Raw genomic sequence first — 14,931 nt, 5'->3', positions numbered from 1 at the left:
TGTTGTTAAACATTTTATTCCTTTTCGTAATTCTCTGCTTTTTGTAATTCTCTGCTTTTTGTATCACTTGTATCTCAGGATCAATGGAAAGCAAACACATTAACTTAGTCTACCATCTTGATTTTGAACAATTTGTTTTCTTCTCTTTGAAGTAAAATGATTAGATGAGTTAATCTCTAAGGTCCCCATAAATAAAATTTGTTATTAAGTGTCATACAGATGCAAAGTCCTAACCTAAACTTAGATTTATTTATTCTGTCACCTTATTTTCTCTTTTAGCTCTGCCCTTTTATGTTCTTTGTTCTTTGGTTCATACTTTTTTCCCGAGTTAAGTATATAGATATACATGTCCTTTGACTTCACTGAGAAGTGTAAAGGAGAACTTTAATAGTCAGTAGTACAATCACAGCCTTTAATCACCCTTTCTTTTATGTGACACCAGAAAGAATTGTATTAAAAATACAAAAAAGATTGTATTTTTAAAATTGTGACATAGGCAGCTTTGAATACATTTTAGTGCTTTCCTTATCAAGTGAAAACATAACCATATATTTATTGTATATATATGCTTACAAATTGTTTTTCTTATTTGGATATTAATTTTTAAAAATTATAATGATAATGAATAATATTGATCTGATGATTTATTGACTATAACAAAAATTATATAATGTGAACAATGATGAAAGCATCAGAAGTCTTAAGACTTACATGGTGTTCATGTGTTAAATGTTGTTGACTGACTTTTATTGACTAGGTTGCTAAATCTTAGCTAAATTTCATCTTGACTTTAGGACTTTTGTATCTCACATACAATTTTATACCTTTACATACAGTTTGAAAGATTTTGGAAAAAATAGTTGAATAAAATAACAGTGGTGATGGCATAATTTTACTAATCCAGACAAAATGTGTTGGAAGTTAAAATCTAGAAAGAATTTAGAGATTATCTGGAGTCTAATCCAGTCTTCCAGAAGAATGAATTGTTTGTTGGCTAACATAGCTGCCAGCCCACCACTTACTGGGGTTAATTACAATAACCCACCTGGCTAGTTAAGTATCCTCTTCTTCCATTTCTGCTTTGGTTTCTCCTTTACTCATTGTGTGTTTGGCGGAGAGGACAACTTCCCATATAGAGGGCCACCTTCAGTGTAGGCTATACCAGACATTCAACTGGCACTAATAAATAGATTTTGAGTTTCATTGACCAAATATAATAAGGTTAAATCCATGTTTCTGGGTAAATATCTTTTTCTTAAAAAAAAAATAGTGCTTAAATATTATATAGTTTATTACTGGAATTTGAAAAGTAAATTAGATCACTTAAAAAAATAGTATCTCAGGGCTCCTTAAGTTTAATTTTATTAATCCTTATTATTTTAAGGGATTAGTATTTAACTAATTTAATTCTTAATATCTTAAAACAATAAGCCAGTACCATGATTTAGTACAGAACTTAAGCAGGGGCTGATATGTATTTAAATTGAGATCAGTGATTTGGATTTTACTTTGACTTGTTAGTCACTTCTTAGGGGAGAAAATATATTTAAATGATTAATTGGAAGATAATTTAGTGTGCCATCTTTCCTTTAGTAATTTATTTTAAGCTATATTAGCAGATTATGTGGAAGCACAGTAGCTTATCCTCTCTAAGCATCCTCAGAATCATTTATTCGGTATAATTTTCTATGTGTAAAGAAATAGTTTATTTCTTTTTATATTAAAATTACTTGTGAGGAGATATACTTGTTAAAAATCCAGATTCCAGTACTTGCCTCTAGACCTAACTGAACTAAAATTTCTGGAGCTTAGAAGTCTACATTTTTTGCCTAAAATTTGAGAACAGCTGTTCTACAGGAAAGAACCCTTGTCAATGGGCTGATGTTTTCTCAATTTGCGGGTTCAGCAGACATTCAGTAACTGCTCAAGTTCTCAGTATTTTAATGCTGACTAGACAACTTGATTAGGTAGACAAAAGTTTGGAGGAGGATTTATCTGATTAGTGTGGGTGTAAAAACTCACATATAATTAAATCTTCAAAATAAAATGACAGTCACATTTATGTGATTAATTAATACCTTTAAATTATAGCAACACACAATGAGCTTGCTTGTCTTATAGTGTATTTTGCTTTGCTACTTTAAACACCTCTTCTGTTGTTATTGGAATACATTTGCCTTTTATATTTGATTGCCTGTCTGACTTCCTTCTCAGACTGACAGCGCTGATCACGCAGCCATGTCGGTAAGTTACAAGCTAAAGCTAGCATGCGAATTAGAAAATAATGAACTTCCTGCAGGCTTATTTTTCTCTGCTTAGGTGTTTATGGTAGATTCTAATTGTTTTGGCAATGTTCTTGATTTATTTGTAGTTTTGTGGAAACCAGAGTTTGAAGATAATATGGATTATTTTGGCAAACCAGTCAGGGTTCTCTGGGACTTGATTGTGAAAGTTAATATTATGGTGTGTCTGTGGTGAGTGCAGTGCTTTGGGAAACCTCTCTGTGGTCACCTCATGCACGACAAGCCACACTTCGGAGATATTTTCCTCCTCTACAAATGAGTTCAATAAGAATATATAGCCTATAGATTTTTGTGAGTGTTAAATGAGGTAGTATACGTGAAATGTTTGGAAAAGTGCCTGGCATAAAATGAACACTCAAAAAATAGTAGTTGTTATTACTTGTTTTTAAGACTATATATGCTTTTCCTGAATGCTTTTCCTCTACAACAGTTATCCCAAACTCTACTTGTAGAAATTTGGCTCAGTGCATAACACAGTGTGGTTCATGCCCGAATGCAAATGTTTCTTTTTCACTCCAAGCCCAGTATTGTTCTCCTGAATTGCCTTAGTTTCTACCCTTTTTGAATGGCTTCATCATATTTTGCTATTTATTGTATTTGTTCATCCTGACCACCTCCAATTATAAGCTCTTGATGGTCAAAATAAGAACTCAAATGTTGTTTGATTATAGATATTGAAAATTATTCTTATTTTTAAAAAAACTCATCTAGCATTTGAAATACAAATGTTCCTAACCTGTATTTTGTCCTTTCTGTTTTTATTTCTGTTATCAAAGTTCAAATTTTGATTATTGTAATTGTCTTCTAATTAGTCTCTGCCAATAGTCTCTCCTTACTTCAGTTCACCTTACATATCAAAACCAGATGAGCCTTTCCAAAGCACAGTTTAATCTTATTTTCTCTATTCAAAAACTTCAGGGTCTCTCACTTATCCACAGAACTAAGTAAAAATTCCACAGGCTCACAAATAAATGATCTCAGCCTCTTTCCAATACATTTCTGACCATGATTCAGCAAGGGCATTTAAAGTGGAAAATTCACTGTGTCCTGGTTCCAGCTTCAATTTTCTATCTTGTCTTCATTTATAACTGTAAAAATCTTGGATCACTTGCAAAAACCATCTTTAATGTTACCTCTTTCATGAAGCTTTGGCTTATTGTGCTTAACCATATGTTGCTACTTTGTCCCACTCTTATGATACTATTTATATTTTGTTTTGTACTGTGGTTGTAGACTTGCTTTCTACTATTGGAATTTAATTTGTTTCTGTCAGGAACTATTATACTCATTATAACTTCTATAGCACCTAAATAATGTCTTACATAGAGTAAGTGCTTGATGAGTATTTTTAAAGTTAATATGAAAGAAATAGTGAAGAAATGGACTGCTATAAAGGTCATTTTCTTATATGTTTAAAAAGTAAGAAAAGTATACTGCAGGGAGTTCCCTGGTGGCCTACCGGTTAGGATTCCGAGCTTTCACTGCCAGGGCCCAAGTTCAATCCCTGGTCAGGGAACTGAGATCCTGTAAGCCATCCGCCAAGAAAAAAAAAGTACAATGCAAAAATCAGAATCTTTGAATCTAGAAATTTATTGGTCAAATATAGAATACTTTCTAATTTTGAAGAAAAAGTTTGCAGTCTATTCTTTGCAGATAGAAATTTAGAAAATGTCTATATGAATGTGATTTAGTAAAGATGGTATGAGTACTGATTAGAAATATTTGTATGTTTACTCATTCCTTGCACACCTCCATGAAAGAATAATATAACAATTCAGATCACAGCTCTCTAGATACAACTATAAATTTTGAAGTGATAAAAATAAAATAAAAGCACCTACAGCACCAAAATAACTGTTGTAAATTGCCAACACTAAGGATGAATACTTTAACTCATTGAAGAGACAGACCTTTGTTCTTTCACTTGACCTTTTTGCTCATTAAATGAATGTAATAGTTGTTAAGTAGTTCTTAAGTGTGCTAACAGGTTTCCTGCAGATAGACCATAAGCATATTCAAAGTACAGAAGTGATACTAACCCAGCTATCCAAAATACCCCTCACATTGTTTCTTGTCCTGTATTTAAGAAGGAGGGATAGATTTTGGGATCACTTTTAGATAAATGTGCCTGAGAAATTTAGAAAGAATTGGCATTATTAGAAGTAGAATTTATAATTTTTAAGCTTTTTCATAATATAATAAAACAAGTGATTGTCACTGCTGGAAATTAATTGCAAAAAAAAGTCTTGCTTTTTAGTTGAAAATGAATATATTTGAATTTTATAACTTTAATCTTTTTAGGTATTAAGTTGCTGTCTCTGTTAGTTAAATGCTGACTAATCTTGGTGAGAAATTTAATTTCATAAGCTTGTAAGTCTTATGTGTCTTATGTGTGTATATAGCATAGCATACTTAAATATTTCCCTGCTGTCAGAGGTTGTAGAAAACAGTATTTTAAATTGTTCTTAGTCAGGGCATAGCTGGAAGACGTAGTAGTAATAGAGGCCTTTTAGAAGGAAACAGCATGGGAGTTTTAGTAGGAAGCCAGTGGGTTATGAGAGAACTACAAGACTGACCTATAAATAGCAGATCAGGGAGATATAAACAGAAATAATTAAAGTGGACTCTTCCTAGCCTATACACACACACACAGTATTAGTACATACATGCATGTGCACACTTACAAATATCCCATAACTTTACTCTTTAATGACTATAGATGAAATAGACTACATCATTGATTCAGGCTTTATGAGCAAAGGATCATTTTGAACAGGAAGATTCAGTGTTAAAAATAAATGAAAGTGGGACTTCCTAGGTGACGCAGTGGTTAAGAATCTGCCTGCCAATGCGGGGGACACTGGTTCGAGCCCTGCTCTGGGAAGATTCCACATGCCGTGGAGCAGCTAAGCCTGTGCGCCACAACTGTTGAGCCTGTGCTCTAGAGCCCATGAGCCACAACTATTGAGCCCGTGTGCCACAACTATTGAAGCCCATGCACCGAGAGCCCTTGCTTCGCAACAAGAGAAGCCACTACAATGAGGAGCCCACACACCACAATGAAGAGTAGCCCTCGCTCGCAGCAACTAGAGAAAGCCCGTGTGCAGCAATGAAGACCCAACACAGCCAATAAATAAATAAAGAATTAATAAATTAAAAAATAAATGAAAATGTACCATCTAGCAGTTTCACTACCAGATGGCAACAGAGAATTCATGTTTAGAAAGTTACTTGAGTTTTTGCAGATAGGAATAAGTTCTGGGAATGCCAATATTATCTTCCTCTTTAACCTCTATTATGCAATAGAAAAAAAAAGAAAAATGAAAATGGAAGGTAGTTCTCTTCTCCTACCCCCTTGAGTTAAATAGGCAAAAGTTGACATGGGGGGGAGAAAAGAGACTAAAATATGTGGATAAGAGCTTGTTTGAGTTGAAATTATGTTTTATTGTGAGCGGGTAAAGATAGCGAAAAGAGGTCAGATCCCCTGAAGAGAAAGAAAGGAGATGTTAGGGAAAGATGTTGGAGTCAGAGTTTCCTGTGCAAGCCAGGATCTGGTGATGCTAAAGAGCCTGTACTTTGTTTTTCCCCTTCCCTGTATGGAACAGACAGGAATGGCTAGGGGTGAGGATAGAGCTGATGGGAGAGGTAGAATAGCTTTGGTGCATTCATATTTACAGAATGTTTGCATGCAGGCCAGGTAGAAAAGATAAAATGCAGCAGGCCAAGGTGCTGATAGATACTCAAAAAAACGTATGCAAGGTACCATAATACAAAAAGTAAAGAAATTAGACTTAGCATTAGTCAAGTCCCAACAAAGGTGCGTGTTTAGATGAATATTGCACATAGGGCAGGAATTCAGAAGATAAGCAACAACATTTTAATCATTTTCTTTCATTCAGGAGACTTTAGGCCTTGTAGGGAAGCTGTCATGTTTTAAATCTTTCTACCTCTTATGAAAATTGGTGTGGTAGATGGTAGCATTGAGATTTAAAGCCTTTGTCTGTTTGGAAATAAGAGGGGGCAGCTGACCTACTTATTTTTTGCCGAGACCAGCTTGGCGATTCGAGGTGAGTGATGGGTGCCGCAAGCTTGAAGAAGACACAGACACAGACTGAAGAGAAAAGTGGGACCGGGGGGCTCAAGACCTCTTGGATCAAGAGCCCTGCTGACTCATCCCAGGTTGCTTTTATTGAGTTCTTCGGCTAACATTCTCAGGTTACACCCATAAACAATCAAAGGCCTCACATGACTGAGGCAATTATCTTTGCTTCCTGGGTCCCAGTTGAGCAGGTGTGGATTTGAGCTGGGCCTGGAGAGCAAAACAGCCCTGGGGGCAGGAGACCTCTCTCAGATATTGGGGGTCTGTGCCCCACCCCTGTTGGCCCCTCTGCGACTGTGCCTGTCTTAGGTTGTTCCTCCCTTGAGGAATCTTACCCGTCTCTGGCTAACCAGTCATCCTCCAGGGCCAAACAGGGTGATATAAGGAAGGCTCTATGCACCACCCCTGTTGGCCCCTCTGCGGCTGTGCCTGTCTTAGGTTGTTCCTTCTCTGAGAAATCTTACCTGTCTTTGGCTAACCAGCCATCCTTCAGGGCCAAACAGGGTGATATTAGTCTCCATGCCCCGCACCCTTAGCTCCTCCACTGCTCAAGCAGGACATTCTGAATCCCATCGCTCGGCCCACATACTTTAACATTTTCAAGGTTTCAGAAAGGCTCCTGAATGTCTTCCCACAATTTTTCACTTTCAAAGTATTGTTGAATGTCTTTAGAAAAAAAGTGGTAAGTGGATACCTGTTTCGCAGAGCATGTAATTCAGATGTGTGCCTCAGCAAATGAGGCCCTACTTGTACTGGACTCTCAGAGTCATTCTTAAAAGGTTGAAACCTAAACATAAATCCTTGAATGACAGAGGCCTGCTCTGTGCTTTGTTTATATATGTATGGCTATGTTTATAAAGTATCAGCCACCTACCTACGTATATTAATAAGAGAGTCAGTTGGCTTGGGTGACATTTGTCTATTTTGCTAATAATCATGTGGAAATGAAACTGTGTAACTCAGATTGGAACTTGAACCCATGGACTAGGACTCGAACCCAGCCAAAACCCAGATTGGGACTTGAACCCACAGTCTTTTAACTGAGATCACATACCTGGTCTCAGGACTTGAAGCTCAGGTTCTTGATGTATCATCACAGAAAGAATTCAGTGAGAGACAAAATGATAGGTAAGAAGTGGATTTATTTAGAGAGAAACACACTCCACAGACAGAGTGTGAGCCATCTCAGAAGGTGAGAAAGGCCCCAGGATATGGGTTATCAGTTTTTATAGGGGTGGGTAATTTCATAGGATAATGAGTGGGAGGAGTATTCCAGCTATTTTGGGGAAGGGGTGGGGATTTCCAGGAATTGGGCCACTGCCCACTTTTTGACCCTCATGGTTGGCCTTGGAACTGTCATGGCGCCTGTGGGTGTGCCATTTAGCTTGCTGATGCTTTACAGTGAGCATATACTGAGGCTCAAGGTCTAATGGAAGTCATCTACCATCTTGGACCTGTTTGGTTTAATCAGTTTATGTCGTGTCCTCGAGCTATGTCATTCTTTTAAAGGTTGTGCCCTGTCCCCTTCCCTCCTGTTTCAGAAACAATCTATGTTGTCTAACCTATTAGTGATTCTGCTAACTTACTTGTAAATTTTAAGTCATATGGGGGTTATGAAATAGTACGTTTTAATGGTTTTATAACCCTAATACTCTGAGCTGGATGCTTATGTAAAAAAATGAACCTATGACTGCTATGACAGAGCTGTTGCTTTAATAACAGTTCCTGGGATACTTCAGTTTTTCAATCTTAATTCTTGTGGTTTGAGCATTGTATGCAGTCACCATGTGGAAGCTTACAGCTCATCCTTAGCTTCTCTTGCATTTCTTGCATTTGCCAAGTGAGAAAGTTATATACTTGATATTTTATTGCTTTCCTATTTAAACATGTACCTAATTGCCCAAATTGCTGTTATCAAATAGATTTTAGAGGTAGGAAAAAAATCTGTCAGTTCCTACATAGCACAAACTAGCATCCTCTTTTGCTATTTTGGACAAGAGCGCATGCAGCTTTCACCATTTAATCTAGATTTCTGGTGTAATCAGTAGCTTCAAAACCTTGATCTCTTCTAGGCTTTCACTGCTTTACTTGTCCTTGCATTCTTTCTGCCTACTAATGTTAGGAGGAGTTTGAAGATATCATGGGACTGCTGTGACAGCAACAATGATACTTGTAGAAAGCTAAAAATATGGGTGTTACATGTCATCTAAGGCCATGTTCAAAAGATTGTTTAAAAAAAGGAAAAGGCCACCAAAGTTTGGTGAGACATATGGCTGGGATAAGGAAGCTGGGATAAGGCATGAAATAGAAATGTGCCATATATTACAAGTGTCCTGAAGTTTTCCCAGCTTGGGTTTTTTTCCGCCAACTTTGCAATACTTCTGTTTTATTTAATCCGTGTGTGTGAATATGTGTGTGTGTGTCCCTCCCAAGAGCAAGCGTTTATTTTATGTCTCATATCCTTGTGATTGAGAATTGTTAACAGGAGAAAAGCCTAAGAGGGGAGAAAGGGAATTTATAATTGACTATGGGAATTGTGGTTAACTGATGTGATAACCAGTTTGCGGGGCTAGAGCTACTTAAATGCGGACAGAAAAGAGTATGAGAGGAATATAAAAGTGTAAAGGAGGTATTTTAGAGAATGTTAGGGATGTTAAAGTAAATATGTTTTGATAGACCTATGAATTTGGGGGGCATAATCTCAAAACTCTGTCTTCAGGATAGTGTTAAAGTTATTAAAACTCACTAAACATATGGGCACCTTATCTTTGACAGAGGAGGCAAGAATATACAATGGAAAAAAGACAGCGTCTTCGATAAGTGGGTGCTGGGAAGATTGGACAGCTACATGTAAAAGAATGAAATTAGAACACTTCTTAATACCATACACAAAAACAAACTCAAAAATGGAATAAAGAGGTAAATGTAAGGCCAGACACTATAAAACTGTTAGAGGAAAACATAGGCAGAACACTCTATGACATAAATCAAAGCAAGATCCTTTTTGACCCACCTCCTAGAATCATGGAAATAAAATCAAGAATAAACAAATGGGACCTAATGAAACTTAAAAGCTTTTGCATAGCAAAAGAAACCATAAACAAGACAGGAAGACAACCAACCCTCAGAATGGAAGAAAATATTTGCCAGCAAAGCAACTGACAAAGGATTAATCTCCACAATATACAGGCAGCTCATGCAGCTCTGTATCAAAAAAACAAGCAACCCAATCCACAAATGGGCAGAAGACCTAAATAGACATTTCTCCAAAGAAGACATACGGATAGCTAACAAACACATGAAAAGATGCTCAACATCACTAATCAGAATTGCAAGTCAAAGCTGCAATGAGGTATCACCTCACACCAGTCAGAATGGCCATCATCAAAAAATCTAGAAACAATAAATGCTGGAGAGGGTGCGGAGAAAAGGGAACCCTCCTACACTGTTGATGGGAATGTAAATTGGTACTGCCACTATGGAAAACAGTATGGAGGTTCCTTAAAAAACTAAAAATGGAACTACCATATGACCCAGCAATCCCACTCCTGGGCATATACCCAGAGAAAACCATAATCCAAAAAGAAACATGTATCACAATGTTCACTGTAGCACTGTTTACAGTAGCCAGGACATGGAAGCAACCTAAATGCCTATCAACAGATGAATGGATAAAGAAGATGTGGCACATATACACAATGGAATATTACTCAGCCATAGAAAGGAATGAAATTAAGTTATTTGTAGTGAGTGGATGGAGACTGTCATACAGAGCGAAGTAAGCCAGAAAGAGAAAAACAAATACTGTATGCTAACTCATATATATGGAATCTAAAAAAATGGTACTGATGAACCCAGTGACGGGGCAAGAATAAAGATGCAGATGTAGAGAATGGACTTGAGGACATGGGGTTGAGGGGAGGGGGGTGAAGGGGAAGCTGGGATGAAATGAGAGAGTAGCATTGACACATATACACTACCAAATGTAAAATAGATAGCTAGTGGGAAGTTGCTGCATGACATAGGGAGATCAACTCGATGAGTGATGACTTAGAGGGCTGAGATAGGGAGGGTGGGAAGGAGTCGTGGGAAGGAGTCGTGGGAGGGAGGGGTTATTGGATTATATGTATAGATACAGCCGATTCACTTTGTTGTACAGCAAAAACTGGCACAACAGTGTAAAGCAATTATATTCCAATACAGAGCTTAAACAAACAAACAAAAAACTCACTAAAGGAATTCATCCTGTTTTTTAAACCTTTATAATGCATTCATTCTGTATTATTGGGAATCGGAGACATTTCAGTATTATATAGCATGTTCAGCCAGAAAATAGATTAAAACCTATCTTACCAGATAAAGGAATCTGTGCATTTGTGAAATCACCTTGGGGAAATTTTCATGTTTTAGGTATGTTTTTTTCCTGATTTAATAACATTCTTTACATTTGACTCAATGTAGTTTCATATAGTAAAATTTAAATTAGTGATTCTTATGTAAAATAAAAAGAATACTAGATTTCTTAAATTAAAATGTCTACTTTTCAACTAGGCATCATTTTTCAATTAATAATTTATTTCTAATTTTAGTGTTTACTCCATATTTGATGAAAGACTTCACTCTTTTGGACTATGTGTTTTAAAAGGGGAAAAATTGTAGCTCTTTAGGAGACTGACCAATTCATCAAAATACTTCCTTTCCTCTTTTGTCTTCCCTCTGAAAAGGCTATTTCAGTCTCAAGTAACTGAAATTCATGCAGCAAACTGGGAGATAATATGTTTGAATAATATAGCAGTATTTTACTGTTTTTATTTAAATAGCTTAAAAAATTAATAGCTTAACTTTAAAAAGCCATATAGAATTGGAATTAATAAATTCGCTTACCAATGTTAGATTTAATATTCACATTGACCATGATTTTATTTAAGTTTTCCAGTTCTTCCTGACAGAGTTACATAAAGTTTTAAAACAAAACCTGTTATCAATTTAAAGAATAATAAATACAGCGCATAATATTTCTGAGTCTATATATTTTTTTAACTTAAATAAAAAGTAGCTTTTTGTGCAAAGTTGATCTTTTGTGGGGATATAAATAAAGGAAAATGGACTCTCCTGGGATCATTAAGGAAAGTAGACCAACGCAGAAAGAATGGTTGTGATTTTAAGAGCACATTTTTATGTTAAACGTATTTGAGAGAATGAAAGCAGCATTGAAAAATGCTTTCAAATAATTACTATTGAAATCAAACCTTCCTTTTTTTATTAGGTCTTTGAAATAAGAGAATGGTGAGATAGAAATGAAAACTTCAAATGAAAATTTAAATGTGTGAAATTAGTTTTTAAGTATTCTGTATTTCTCCTACTATTATATGAGAGTAGATCTATCAAAACATTACTTTGAAACCAAAACAGTTTTGAGGTATAATCTAATAAAATGTGTTATATTTTGGTTACCATGTCATTTTATGATGTTTTAAAGGAAACAGTATCTTTAGCCTAATCTATAATAGTAAATTATTTTGAAAATTTGGCTTGACATACAAGCAGATGTGTTTTCTTGATTCCTTTTAAAGTGAGGGTTGGTGGTTTGTGGTTTATTGTTCCTGTGATTGGCATTAAAAGCCTTATTTCACAGCTTGCAGTGAGGGACTATTGGGTAAAGTGTGTCTGTGTTCCACAAACTAAATTCAAAAAGTGTCAATCAAGGTCTCGCATAGGTTACTTAGAGAATGAGTTTTCTTACTGATTTCACAAAATGTCGTCTCATGCTGTCTTTGATTGGCACAACCTGGCAGGGAGGATGGATGAATCTGTCACCGACTGGTTAATTGTGTTGCTAGTCTCAGTCTGACATCAGGTCTTAGACTCTTAAGTGGCTCAATACAAAACAAATTAGCAGATTGTAGTCATATTTCTCATTCTATATGCTTTGACTTTGTTGAATGCAGTCCATAAATCATATTGACTGACACACAAGTAAATGATGAAAGCTGCTTTTGAGACATGGATCTAGAAAGCAGCACTGTGAAGGTGCCATGGAAGGATGCATATGGTTGACCCTTTGGGAATTTCCTAGGAGCCAAATGTCTCTTTACCACAATTGTTCTTAGAAGAAAAGCTTTTGGGTAATGCAAAAAGGATCTGATATGTCAGCAGATTCTCTTTTACAAGTTCCTTTGAAATATAAGAAGTTTGTCCGAGGGTTTTCTCTCTTTGCAAGTTGTTTTTCAGCAAAATGTTAGAGCAGGGTAAAAAAAGTAGTTACCTTAAAAAGTCTGGCTAGTGTTTTTACTTACTTACTGAAATTTATGTTGTTAAAGAGAAAGAGAATGTTAGCAATAGTTGCAGTTAATTTTTCAGATGAGGGCAGCAGAAATTTCTACGTGCTTGATATTAAATGTGCTATGTTTTTTCAGCCACTTCACTTAATTATGGCTTTGTTGGTTGTAATGTTAAAAACCAGAGCATCTCTATTGAAAAAGCCCAGTTTTTAAAGATAGTTGTAAAAATACTTAGATTATTTTTGCTCTAGAAAGTGATACAGTGTTAAAAACATCAACAGTAACAGGAAAACAGTGTTCAGAAAGGACTGTTTTGGTTATGCAAAAGTGTACCAAAGGCTACAGGCATGAAAAATGAATTGCCAAAGATGTCTTTGGGGTGTGCAAGTTTCTGGAACATAAAAATTTTCTGTCTCAAAATAAGTAATAGATAAAATTTAAGAATATTTGTTCACATTTTATAGTCAGGAAGTAGACATTTTAAAAAGTATGATCTTATAGAATATAACATATATTTAAAAGATTTGAACATTTGATATTAATTTTGAGCTATGAAAAGGAAGACTTTTTCATTTGACTATTTTACAAATATTTTAAACTTCTGTCTTTGAGAACAATAAGCCTGTATCTAATATGTATAATCAAAGGAAATTTTATCTTAGGATTTTATTATTACATATGTTATTTAAACAAAAAGCTAAACGCATGTGAGCGTGTGTGTACTCATTACCTATGTTTCCATTACCTAAGTTTTCATTATTTATATCCACCAAGTTTATGAAATTGCTTGAATTTTTGTACTAGTACCATCATTTTGGCTCCACTACTATTGCTACACAGTCATTTGTAGCATCTGAACTGATGTTAAAATTTAGAGATCACCTTAAAAGAATGCCATTAACATTATGCAGTGTGTCTGTTTATGAACTAAATGTAAGAATAATTGTTTTGGCAATTTATTAATCTGCTTTTGCAGTTAGTACATTGTAGTGGCAACAAGTAGGACATGGAGCTGATTTGATGGAGAACTACATTAAACTAAAATGCACTGGTTGTTCCATTTGGTCAAAATGACATTTCCATTAAGTATTCTCAAGCCTATTACGTTGTAATTAAATTACATGGCATTGATTTCTTCTTTTTCTGTCTCTCCCCCTCCTGCCCCTCATTCATATGGAGTTTATTCTGCTTAGGGAATGGAACTGCATGTCTCCTAGACGAATTCCCCTTGGGTTCGGGGATCCTGAAGCATGCTGGGTTTTGCATTGTTTGTTACATTCCTTTTTGGCAGTTCATCAGTATCTGTCAAATATATTGTTTGCATCAGCTTTTATCTCTCAAGTTTTTGATTTAGATATTGGCATTCCATTTCAGATGCACAGTTTTTCCACTGTGCATAGTGTCTAAATACTAAAGACTCATAAAAGATTCATAAAAGTTGCTTGTTTCTAGTCTGACTTTAAATGTGTAATTTAATGAACAACTGTTCTAGTAAACATCTTGAAAATATATTTATGTTCATTCTTACTTTTCTAACAGATCAACCCTGTGTAAACATTTTTGTACCAATATATTATAGCATTTATATTTGGAAGATTTTCATGATTTTGTAGCTTTATTGACCTTTGTGATAAGTAGAAAAAAAATATGTAATTATCAAATATCACTGGGTAAATATTTGTTAATGCAAATGAGGCAAAACATGGCACATCTTCCAAAAGTCATCATTTCTAACCCTATTCGTAGATCTTTGAATCCTATCATAGGAGTCAATCCATCACCAGATGACATAATTGTGGGTTGGAGATAGCCATACTAGGAGCAGTATTACACTGGAAAACTTTAGCTGAAAGAATTTTGTAATATTTTATTGTAAACTTCTAGTTGAAATAAAAAGCCTACTTAAAAGATCAGTTTATACTAAAAGCAGTATTATATTGTGATTCAGCTATGTAATCTAAAAGCTAAACATTTTAAATTATTTTTATCATTTTAAAGAAAATATAGCCTGAATCAAGGCTATCAGTCAAAATTCATGTAGAGCTTTAGGAGCTGGTTATAGTAGAAAATATGGTGATGTATATACTAAAAGACAACCACAGATATTTGTAGCTCACTTAACTACGTATTTCTAAATTATCAGATGATTTTTAAAACTAAACAAAGATCTGTAGATGATTGTGAAATCATATTGGTATGCAAGCTTCTTTTTTTCCCTCCTAATTGAAGCTGTGCTACAAACTAGTGT

At 35.2% G+C, this 14,931-nt stretch overlaps 1 protein-coding gene across 7 annotated transcripts in view; it reads left to right on the top strand.

Moving 5' to 3' along the window:
- The window catches only part of EXOC6 (exocyst complex component 6), a 230,532-nt gene that overhangs the window by 166,272 nt on the left and 49,329 nt on the right, over window positions 1-14,931 (top strand). The gene's annotated exons all lie outside the window — the stretch shown is intronic.

This window comes from Hippopotamus amphibius, chromosome 5 (assembly GCF_030028045.1).
Source record: "Hippopotamus amphibius kiboko isolate mHipAmp2 chromosome 5, mHipAmp2.hap2, whole genome shotgun sequence".
In the NCBI taxonomy this organism is placed as follows: Eukaryota; Metazoa; Chordata; class Mammalia; order Artiodactyla; family Hippopotamidae; genus Hippopotamus; species Hippopotamus amphibius.
This window is presented reverse-complemented; position numbering and strand designations above follow the sequence as displayed.